The sequence below is a fragment of the Myotis yumanensis genome, unplaced genomic scaffold (genome assembly GCF_028538775.1).
Source record: "Myotis yumanensis isolate MYYU_CA2020_CCGP unplaced genomic scaffold, mMyoYum1.0.hap1 SCAF_1, whole genome shotgun sequence".
In the NCBI taxonomy this organism is placed as follows: domain Eukaryota; kingdom Metazoa; phylum Chordata; class Mammalia; order Chiroptera; family Vespertilionidae; genus Myotis; species Myotis yumanensis.
In genome coordinates this window covers 50,050,978-50,063,240 of record NW_027223752.1, presented here as the reverse complement: position 1 = coordinate 50,063,240, position 12,263 = coordinate 50,050,978, and the positions used below count along the sequence as shown (strand labels likewise).

The 12,263-nt window shown below is 41.3% G+C and overlaps 1 protein-coding gene across 1 annotated transcript in view; it reads left to right on the top strand.

The window, feature by feature from the left end:
* The window catches only part of MAP2K1 (mitogen-activated protein kinase kinase 1), a 77,841-nt gene that overhangs the window by 26,702 nt on the left and 38,876 nt on the right, over positions 1-12,263 (top strand). The gene's annotated exons all lie outside the window — the stretch shown is intronic.

Here is a 12,263-nt window from a genome sequence, read left to right as displayed (position 1 = left end):
GTTCATTGTTAAAGGCCACCAGCAGCTTTTCTGTTAACCCTTACAAGCCTCTCTTTGACATATCTATAATAATAAAAGCATAATATGCTAATTAGACTGGATGTCCTTCCGGACCTCCTTCCTTCCTTCCGGACAAAGCCACAGCAGGCAGAGGCGGCAGAGGCCCCTGGCCACGGCGGCGGTGGGCAGGGGCCAGGGTCAGGCCCTTGCACGAATTTCGTGCATTGGGCCTCTAGTCTTTAATAAGGGCCATTAAAGTCTTGACATGTTTCTATACAGTCAGCTGCAGCCTAGGGGTAACCCTGTGTGAATTTGACTGATAAGATTTAACTTCTAGGTAAAAAAGAAATGGAAGTATAATAAGTATATGTAGAGGAAGAGAACAAGTATTGTGAATTTTTTTTCTTAACAGTGTACCTTTGGATATAAAAATCATCAGATTTTGATGTTTCAAATAAGGCAGGTGTCCAGACTGCTATAGATTATTAATATGTAACAATAGGTCCAAGTTTGAAGCTTGAAAAAATAATACTTCTCTTTTGTCTTAGAAGCTTCAGTGTCCTATGTTCTCTAGCTAATGGGCTTGGGGAGGCTTGGGAGCTAAGCATCTGGGGTGCCATGAATGGTCTCTGGCTCTCTCCTGTTGGGCGTGGGCGTACTCTTCGTTCCGGTGCGAACTTTTGGGAGGGACACATGCCTGGCCAGCCAGAAGGGGCATGATTAACCTGCACTAGGGTGATATCTGTAACAAGTCCAGTTGTAACACAGCAGATGATAACAATTCTTTGCACAGGATCTCACAGATAATAGGTGGTCAGTGTTTACTGACTTCTTGATTTTATTTTATTTTTTTAATTTAATTTTATTTTTTTAAATATATATTTTATTGATTTTTTACAGAGAGGAAGGGAGAGAGATAGAGAGTTAGAAACATCGATCAGCTGCCTCCTGCACATCTCCCTCTGGGGATGTGCCCGCAACCCAGGCACATGCCCTTGACCGGAATCAAACCTGGGACCCTTCAGTCCGCAGGCCGATGCTCTATCCACTGAGCCAAACCGGTTTCGGCATGACTTCTTGATTTTAAAAAATACTCCTTTTCTTTCTTGACCACAAAGATTTCAAGTCTCTTTAATTAAGTGGGGGAAAGGAGCTAATTATGCCCTGCTCCTCTTCTAGTACCATGACCAATTCCCCCACAGATATAAACTCTGTTCTGGATCTTAGTGATATAGGAATGATCTGCGGAGGCAGACAGCTGAGGTTGGAGTCCTGGCTTCACCCCTAAACAAGTTGTGTCAATAGGGCTGGTTATTTAACTTCTCTCACACATAACTTCCTCATTAGTAAAGTAGAGGTTGATAATACCTAACTTGTAGGATTGTTTTGAGAATTAAAGGTCTTTCAATAACACCTAAATCACTCACGCAAGTTCCCCAAAGTTCCCACCTGAACAAAGAATACGCCCACCCCCAACAGGAGAGAGCCAGAGATCATTCATGGCACCCCGGTAAGCATTCAATAAAATTATTTATGTTTCATTTGGGGTTTCTCCTTCAAGTTTGTTGCCACTGTTTGGGAGTGTAGTTCTTAATTTTTTTTTTTTTTTGACTGATTAAGCAAAAGCTGGGCTCGTGGGAGCCCAGATGGGACTAAGAGGTGTGGCTTCTACCTGACTCTGTTGTAAGTAAATTCTTAGTTCAGTGCCTGGCATGAAGGAGTTGGGAGTATTATTTGGTCAAGTAGAGAGAGTCTAGTTACTAGACTGTATAAGTATGGTGGTTAGGGATGTCATAGATATACTAGTGGTCCAGGGTAGCGATTTTCAACTTTTTAAAAAAAAAATCTCATGGCACACATAAACGAATTACTAAAATTCTGTGGCACGCCAAAATATATATTTTTTGCTGATCCGACACACACAAAAAAAGGGGTATGCTCCAAAGTGACTTTTTTTTTAAATTTTTAAAAAATATATGTTTTATTGATTATTTACAGAGAGAAAGGGAGAGGGATAGAGAGTTTGAAACATCGATGAGAGAGAAACATCGAACAGCTGCCTCCTGCACACCCCCTCCTGGGGATGTGCCTGCAACCAAGGTACATGCCTTTGACGGGAATCGAACCTGGGACCCTTTAGTCCGCAGGCCGACGCTCTCTCCACTGAGCCAAACCTGTTAGGGTCAAAGTGACTTTTTAAAAAAAACAGGTGCTGTCCTGCCTGGCATGGCTCAGTGGTTAGAGTGTTGACCTGCAAATCAAAGAGTCACAGGTTTGATTCCCAGTCAAAGGCATGTACCTGAGTTATCCTTAGGCCCAGTTGGGGGTTGTGCGGGAGGCAACCAATCGATGTGTCTCTTTCACTTTGATGTTTCTCTTTCTCTCTCTCTTCCCCCCCTCCCTCCCTTCCACTCTCTCTAAAAATCAGTGGAAAAAATATCCTTAGGTGAGGATTAACAAAACAAAACAAGAAAACCCAGTGCCTATACTTGTATATAAGGATTTTTGGTACCAAGAATTAACCAATCAGATGCAACCTTATTATGCAACATAATCAATAAGATACAACTCTAAAAATATGACCTATATATTTATGGTTCACAACAGGGCATTCACACCAGATGGCTATAGTGTTGGCTGTGTTTTTTGTTTGTTTGTTTGTTTTTTGACAATCTAAGGGAAAAGAGGTTAGTGGCCCTAAGTAGTCAGATATTGCATGTTTTAAAAATTCTTGCAACCCACCAGTTGAAAATCGCTGGTCTAGGGGCATGAAGGTGTTAAAGCTTCTCTCAGAATAGCCCAAGCAGCTCCTAGGAAATAGCTTCCGTGGCAGGATGTGGCAAACCAGTGCGAAAATGAGAGCCTTTCTCCTTTGGAAGAAGAGGAAGTGGGTGGGGAGAAGTGAAGAGGAAGAGCTTGGTGGACAGATCTTTTTATCTGCTGCTGTAAGAACATGCATCCCTTTTGAATGCCAGGCAGAGCATGTAGAATTTTGACCCAAAGTGACCAAGGTCCAATGGATGCTTAATAATGCTGGTTTTGCAAGTTTTCTTGTTTTTTTCTCTACAGCTCAAGTATAATAAACACATTTAATGTGCAGTGGAATATTGTTTTGGTAGATTTTGTTTGTAATCTTCATCATTAGTATATTCTTTAATGCTCTTTGAGGACTCACAGTTAATGTGAGGTGTCATCCATAATCACACTCTTTTATAACCAAGAAAAAGTTAAAAGAAATGCTTTTTTTTTTTTTTTTTTTCGAAAAGTGTCTCTTCAGTGTGTGTACCTGCTTTCCTGTTTTAGAACATATTCTCACCCATTCTCTGACCAGGTGTTCATAACGGTCCTTTGTGATACAGGACAAGAGTCTACTCCTATTTATTTATTTATTTTCCCAGTATTTCAAAGACAGTTTTTGCTTTATTTATACTCTTCCCCTGCTTTTGTGGGACGATCTCAACAAATTTCAGAAGAATCGAGAAGACCAATTTCTACATCATCTGGAGTAATTAATTCCAGTGGTTGGAGTTAATCGTGATGAGGTAATTCATGAAGTACACAGTAGAAAAAAAGCAATTGATGAGACTTCATCCGCAGTGGGATTTTTTTAGAGGCATTCTTCTGGCAATGCCTTTCAAAGTTAAACATGGGCTTTAATGGTGGGAAAAATTGTTTGTGAGGTTATCATTAGGTATGGTGTCAATTATGTGCAAGTGGCCCTAGGTATATTTTTGCAGATAGGATAGAGGCTTAATAGGTGTATAACATGGGAGACTTAATGACTGTAACAGACCTCAACTCCATTGTTTTTTTAAATACATAAACTATCATATATTTACAAAAATCCATTAGTAAAATAGCATAATATGAAAAATTAATATCATTTAAAAAAATTAACGGGAACATAATGAATATAAAAATGATAATTTGGGAAGAAGTGCACTTCCATTTAATGCAGATGAGGGATGTTCAAGGTAAGATGATCAGTTATCAGCAGAACTCCTGACTTCAGGTTCAGGGTTATTTCTTTGACCAGGTAATGATAGGTTAATTATCTAAAAGATACCTGGGCTTCCAAGGATCTGGAAAGCTGAGCTCAGCAGTTTTTACACTTCAGATTTCTATATATCTTTGTCTCAAAAAAGGCAGTAATTCCTGAGTTGTACACCTCTTGACTCCATCCCTATGAAGGTTCCAAATTGGAATTTGTTCACTTATCAAATGTCTGCATCGCATAAGCACATTTTAGGTGATTTGACCCCAAAACTGCATGCTTAAATTGCATCCCAGTCAAATTGTGATATCTTGCATGTATTTTAGATGTCTAAATATAGGGGTGGGAAAAAAGTAGCTTTGTTGTTGTGAGTATGTGAAACATGGAGTTTATTCTTGTATTATTATTATTGTATTGTTTTCCATATGAACAATTGTAAACCTACTTTTGCCCACCTGTGTATTAAAACAAGTATTTTTATGGCATTTTTTAGAAGCTAAGATGTCAGGCTGCTCTTTGGTGAGCCTTAACCCTCCTGAGGCATTCTAGGCTGGTGTGCTATGGCCATCTTTTGTTTGTTTGTTTTACTTAAGATTTTAATTTATTTTTTATTAAGATATAATTGACATATAGCACTGTGTGAATTCAAGGTGTACAATGTGTTGATTTGACACTTTTTTCTGTTAATCCTCACATGAGGATATTTTTTTCCATTGCTTTTCAGAGAGAGTGGAAAGGAGGGAAGGAGAGAGAGGAGAGAAAGACAGAGAGAAAGAGAAACATCAATGTGAGAGAGGCACATCAACTGGTTGCCTCCCATATGCACCCTGACATGGGGGCAGGGAGCAAACCCAAAATCCAGGTACATGCCCTTGACTGGGAATCGAATCCTTGACCCTTCAGTGTGCTCACTAATGCTCTGACCACTGAGCACAGTGGCCAGGGCTGATTTGACACATTTATGTACGGCAGTAGGATTACCGCCATAGCATTAACTAACGCCTCTGTAATGTTGCATAATTATCATTTTTCTTTCGTGGTGAGAACATTTAAGGCTCAGTCTCTTAGCACTTTGAAGTATATAATTCAGTATTGTTGACTATAATCGCTATGCTGTGCATTAGATCTCCAGAGCCTATCAATATTCTAACTGCAAGTTTGTACCCTTTGATCAACATCTCATCAAAACCTAATTTCTTGGCATGGTGTACTGTGCCCTTTATAGTGTACCCCGGCTTACCCAACAGCCTCAAATGGGCTCTCTTCTGGATGTGTCTACTCTCTGGCCACTTGGAACAGCTTGTAACTTTCAGTACCTTTTTGTTCATGCTGAGGCCCAAGCCGGGGTGCCTTTTTTTCTGCTGCAAAAACTGATATCCTTCAGGTCTAAACTTGGGCATTACATATTCTGACTTTTACTTTCCCTTCCTCATCTTAGATGGAACTGGAGTCTTTTTTTCTGTTCCCATAGCTCACTGTGCCAACCTCTCTTTCAGCATTATGATCTACCGTACTCTGCAGTTGTTGCTGTACTTGATAGTATCCTTCCCTGTTTTTCTCTTTTTCATCTCTGTCTGTCTCCCTGTCTATTATACACACATACACTGAGATTGCCTGGTGAGGGCAGGGACCGCATCTTTCTCATCTACACCTTCCTAGCCTCTAGCATAGATAGTGCCTCTCGCACAGTGGATGCTCCATAATAAACCTGCATTGCATTTCCACAGCTGTCGGCATAAATGGGCGTAAGCCAGAGGTCTGTTCAAGTTCCCTATCTCTTGTCCTCTTCTCATCTGGAGCAGTTTTGGAGGTTTACATTCTCATGGTTACTTCTGCTTCTGTGGACTCACGTTTCCCTTTCTGGGGTTTTTCTCTTCTTTTTTGCTCTGTGTTGAACCAGCTTGGAGTTTGGCCCCCTTTCCCTGGTTTCCACCAGACAACAGTAAGAACAAAATATACACAAAGCTATTTGTGTGCCTGGCAGATTGGATTTGAAGTCTGGGGTGGGGAGAATTATTATAGCAATAAAGACAACTTAAAATCTAGTATTAGATATTTTCGGTCTTAAATGACCTATGCCATTCTGCCATGCTGCATCCTTTCTTCCTCTTTTGCTACCTCATAGCCACTTCTAAAACAAGCTTCTCCCATTTTATTCTGCAGCATAATTTAGCTCTCCAGCTCTAACTCTGTGTGCTGCTGCTCAGGCCTGCTTTTGCTTATGCCAAGACTCAGGGGCAAGCCCTTCTTAACTATGGACAAGCTTTCTGGTCCTTTGGTAGCCTCTGCTATGAGGTGGTTGGTTAGCACAAGCATTCTCTACCCTGCACCTTCTTTCAGAAGACAGAAGCAAGCACTATCAGTTTGGTTTTAATTAAATTTTGTTTTCTCTGGTTCATGATACTATTTCTGTTAGGTAGGTTTTGACCCTACCAAGCCAACTGCTATTAATTTGAGGGCCCGACTAGCAGTTTTCCACGCACTAGAGTGAGGAGGTGAATTGCCTAGGTGAGCACTTGTATGGATTTCTAGCCCTGATCCTGAGATCAGGACTCCCTGCCCATTGCTAGAGAGTGATCTAGGGAGTGGGATTTTCCCTAGAGATGAGGTTTGTTCACCCGTGTACTTTGGGCAAGGGGAAGGGCCAAACGTGTTGTTTTTGTATTTAAGGGAGGAAACAGTCCTGGGGAATTAAGATCCCTCAATACGGACTAGAATTGGATAGGTTGTGAGTGCTGTGAATCTCTGACTCTATCTTCCTGCCCTTAGCTGTGCTTCTGGGCACTTACTGGGTATTGATCTTTTTGTCCTAGGGACTTGATTTTCCTCACAGTTTTGGATTATGAGGTCTAAGATTATGGTCACATTGCGTCCTCTACCTCTTCTATCTGCATCTTTGATTCACAGAGCAGTATGGGCCATAATTACATAAGGTATTTCTAAAAGGTCGGGCTCTCAAGAACAGGGAATGGGTGGGGTCAAGTACAGCATATGCCCAAGGCCATAGTCAACCAGCTTGTTCTTTCAGGAGTAGCCAGCCGTGCTCATTCTGTGGCCATCACCAGACCCAAGGCTCCCTTTGTTTTTCTGATGGTGACCACATATTTATTGTATTTTCTATCTAGGTTTTCCTTGGTGCTTTCTTCCTTTCAACACTCCCTGCCCTTCCTTTCTATCCTTCTCTCCCTCAGTAGTGCCCTGTTTCTTTATGGCCACCAGAATTTTTATTGCTTTTACAAGTGCTTTTACCTGGGCAGTGTCCTGTCTCTTCCCTTTCTACCCTAATCAAAATATGTCAGCCTTGGATGTTCCTCTGAAGGGAGTTCTTCTTTGAGTAGATTTAATTTGCTATCCTTACAGGAACTTTGACCTTGTAGTAGAACACAATCCTTTACCTCAAAGACATAAGTCACTAATGGGTAAATACCTGGTTTTAGGGATGAGCTGGTAGGGGATTTGTTTGAAGAACGTGAACTCTTCAGCAAGGTCCCTGGGTGCTAGTGTCATTTTGGGGCTCACCCTATCTGGTTTTCCAGATGACTTAATAAATTCATGATTCTTTACCCCTTTTGGCCTCATGTGTTCCTCCAGTGACCATAATAGCCCCTATCAAGTAAATGTGACATTCCATTTTGTCCTCTATCTTCTGATCTTTTTCCCCTTCTCCCTTCAAACTCCATTACTTTTCTAATTTTTGTATTTCTAGGAAGACTGATCCTTTAGGAATTAATTCATAGGTGGCTAATGTGAAACAAATTATGACCACTGGGGCAAAAGGAACCATAGGAGGTTGGTTCTTTCAAGTAACAATATGACACCCCCTCTCTGACTCAGGTTGTTGTTTAATATTTAAGAGGAGTCTATGTGAGTGGGTAGTCCTATCACTCCAGAGGTTCCTTTGTGCGTGTGTATGTGTGTGTGTATGGGTGTGTTTTTCAGTGAGTCTGTCTGCGGAAACATTCTGTGGAAGGTAATTTATTTGATTTCAGAAGGCTGTTTGATTCCAAGGGGTAAGTTGATTTTTATTTTTAAGGCTATTTTTATTCTTATTTGTCCCTTTTTAATTAAACTGGTTTTCTTGACTTTTAATTTGTTTATTGTTTGGAAGCCATTGGATCTAAAGTGAAATTAAAGATTACCATCTGTCTTAAATTCTCATTTTTTCCTTTACTTTTGTTTTATTTCTCCAACACTTACTCTTTGCTTATAATGTTCTTAATTCCAGTTGTATACCATTGTCTACAGAGTGGACCTTATTAGAATGACCTTTTTCCTTTTGAAAAATTTTTAAATTTTAAATTAAACTTACTGGGGTAACTGGTTAATAACATATAATTTTCAGTTGTACAAGATTATAATTCAACATCTATCTAAAGTTTATGTATTGTTCTACACCAATTCAGGTTTAATTTCCCTACAAAACTTACTCTGATTACTCTAGCAGAGTCATCTGTCTCCTAGGCACTTTGTAAGAATTAGTGGACCGCTGGGACAATCTTTGTTCCATAGTCTTTTGGGGGGCGGTGGTGAAACCAATTAAAGGCAATAAAAGCAGTATTTAATAAAATTGTACATTTTTCAAATACTTCTTTATTGCATGAAAATGAAATTGTAGTAATTTCATCAGTAAATTGGGGCTCCTGGTCAGGGTACATGTCTGGGTTGTGGTTTTAGGAGATTAAAGGAGCTTATCCTCATTTAACAGAATACCTGGCACAGAGCAGGTATTTTATTAACATTTGATTTAACTGTCAAATGTTATTCTTAACTAATAATTAGCTGACAGTAGAATAACTATTAAATATTCGTTTAGCACTTTAAATGATTCTTTTTTTTTTACATTATACCCTCAGTCTCTATGTTCACTTTTTATTGATCATCACATCATTTCCCTCACTACCTCTCCTCTTTCCCATATGCATTTAAAAAAAATATTTTTATTGATTTCAGAGAGGATGGGAGAGGGAGAAAGAGATAGAAACATCAATGATGAGAGAGAATTATTGATTGGCTGCCTCCTGCACACCCCCTACTGGGAATCGAGCCCTTGACTGGAATAGAATCCGGGACCCTTCAGTCCACAGGCCGACACTCTATCCATTGAGTCAGTCCAACTAGGGCCCCCAAGTACATTTTTAATGGGTGTGGAAATAGGACCAGAAAGGGAGGTAACTTGCCCAAGATCTCACAAATGGGGAGTGGTATAAGATGTGGATCAAGGGGTTGCAGCCTTAGTCTTGGGTGCTGTTACCTCTTAGCTTGGGTCTTTCTGCCTTTACTTTCCTCTTTCTGCCCCAAGAGCATTCCTACTTGTCAAATGCCCCAGGGGAGAGAGAACTTCACAACTCCCTGGGCTCTCTGGTGAGGATAACCACCTGCACTGGGACCCTTTCTTTCCTTCCAGCACAGTGATTGGTTGTCATCTTCTGGTCTTCCCGCTATGCTCTCTCCTGGCAGAGACAGTGCTTGCCAGGCTAGAGCAAGGCTCAGGTTGGTGACAGCTGGCTTGTGTTTGGCATGCAATTATGGCCCATTCCTGTTTAGAGTTTGGCTGTTTGAGGACCCCATTCCTTTGTCTGACACCACCACCCTCCCCCTTCAGTCATTTCTTTAGTTCAGCTTTCCATTTCAGTGACTGTCAGGGTTGGAGGTGGCAGTGTGGGGCCTTGAAAGGAGTCTGTTCTGGGAGTTGGAAAATCTATCACCATTAATCTGTATGACCTTGTCCTCTCTGGACCTGTTTTCTTTCCTGTAAAATGTGTTGAATCATGTTGTCTTTTTTTTCTAATATATTTTATTGATTTTTCACAGAGAGGAAGGGAGAGGGATCGAGAGTTAGAAACATCGATGAGAGAGAAACATCGATCAGCTGCCTCCTGCACAGCTGGGGACGTGCCCGCAACCAAGGTACATGCCCTTGCCTGGAATCAAAGCTGGGACCTTTGAGTCCGCAGGCCAACGCTCTATGTTGGGGCCATGTCAGGGCCATGTTGTCTTTAAGGTCCCTGCCGATGCTACTGCTTTTTGATTTAAACTACTGAGCCACAAATAAAGGATTCCAGTTGTGGTAGAGTAATTAGGCTTAGCAGATGGGCAAGATGAGAGGGGAGGAGATACTCTAGCCCATAGGATTTTCTTCTCCCCACCCACTTCCTTGTGCTTCCCTGGTGTTTTTAGAACACAAATGACAACCCTTGTTTTTTTTCATGTTCCTTCTTTTATTCTGTGTTCCCATTTCAAACCTATAATCTCCTTGTATCTCGATGAACTTGTGTAAGACAGCCATGGTGCAGAATTCACGTTACAGTGTGTGGTTTTCTCTCTGCTGTGGTGAACTTGATGGGGCCAGAGCTCATCACAGCTGGTCCCTGGAAAGGGCTGTATGTGTGTGTGTCAGAGATTTATTGTGCTGGGCTCCAGTGTCCTTTCTCAGTCCCTAGTTCTGTTTGCTGTTTTTCACTTAAACCCAAAAATTATGAAGGAGGCAGGTTCTTGCCCTCTGTGTTTTGGAGATTTGTGGTGTAGTTGAGGGGTGAGGGGCCCCTCTCTTTCTGTTTCCTTTGCTTGAGACATTTCACCTTGGAACGGTAGAAATAAGCCGTGTTGAACATCATCAACTCCCTGTGCCAGAGGAAGCAATACTGAATACTGTTAAATTATTGAGTGATTTCTTTATAATAAGTACTGAAAGCCATTTTGATTTCAGAATTTTCTTTTCGTCTTCAGAAAAAATCTTGTCTTTCACTCTATGAAACAGTTTTTAAAGACTTTTAGAGGATTTTAAGAATTATTAAAGGAAAGGCAGTATTTCTGGATCCTGCTATTGCTGCCTTGGTTCCTGCTCCTTATCCTCCAACTTACCCCCACCTGTCCTAACAGTGGTGTAGAAATGTGTCAAAACTCCAGTGTTTCTTCCCATTAGTTTTCTATTTTGATCCTCTGCTGCTGATGTAAGCATAGAGTTGTTACTCTCTTTTACAGAAGAGAAAATGGAGATGCGACAAGGTTAAATGACTTGTGCATGGTCACCCAGCCAGTTGATGACCACCTGTGTGATAAGGATCCAGGACCCCAGATTACTAATGACTTGTTTATCTGGCAGCACTATCCCACCCCTGGTCATTAGGAGGGTCTTGTCACCACAGCTTACAATACAGTCTTTGCGTGTCTCTCCCGTGCTTCACCTTCTGAAAGCACAAAGCAGGAGTCAGTTCCTTATTGGAAGGTTAGGTGGTTAGACAGTACAGCATAGGAGGTAGAAGAGGGAGGAAGGTGGCACAATGCCCAGATTTAGTTTTCTTTTCCTGAAGGTGGGGGAATTACTTATTTCTACAGAGAATTGGGAAAATGAACAGTCAGCATTCTCCCCTCCCCCCCCCCCCCCTTTTTTTTTTAAAACGAAGTGGGTGGTGTCCCACAGTGGGATAAAAGTGTAATGAACACTGTAATGAGAAGGTATCTTAAGACTGACAAAACAAGCAGGCAACTCCATAGAATGTAACAGGATTTATGATAGGGTAATTTACTTACAGGAAGATTGGGTCAGAATGCAGATTATTCTCCCCTAACAGACCCTAGTTATAATACTTTATTTTTTTTTGGCAGTTTTATAACTTTATTGGACAATCGGCGGTTAGTTCTCGTCCACATTAACTGTCTGTAGATTTTTAGAAGTAGTGACAGGCACATAGATGACTAATGTATAGAGCTTGTTTGGTGAATCTTCATCCTCATTACATTTTCTGGACACACATACCTGGATACGATATGGGACATTCCTTGTTCCTTTGGCCCAGACAGCTTTGTTCAGCCCGGTGTCAATGCGCATGTTGGGAGTCCCCATCTCTTCATGGCAAATTTCCGGATCTCCTTGAGTGCCCGAGGGGCAAGCTTCTTGAAACCCATGCCGAGGATGTGCTTGTGGATGTTGATGGTGTGCCCCTGGTCACCACCTTGTTGATGGTGGAGCAGCCCTTCTTCTCGCCACCCTTTGTTTTTTCTTTTCTTTTTAAAAAAACCTTTATTCAGATTATTACTGATGTTCCTCCTTTTTCCCCCCATAGCTCCCCTCCACCCAGTTCCCACCCTACTCCAGTCCTTCCCCACCCCCACTGACCTTGTCCATAGGTGTAAGCTCTTTATCCAATCTCTTCCCGCACCCCCCACAACTCCTTCCCCCCAAGAATTGTCAGTCTGCTCCCTTTCCATGCCCCTGATTCTATTACATTCACCAGTCTGTTCTGTTCATCAGGTTTTTTATTCATTTGAT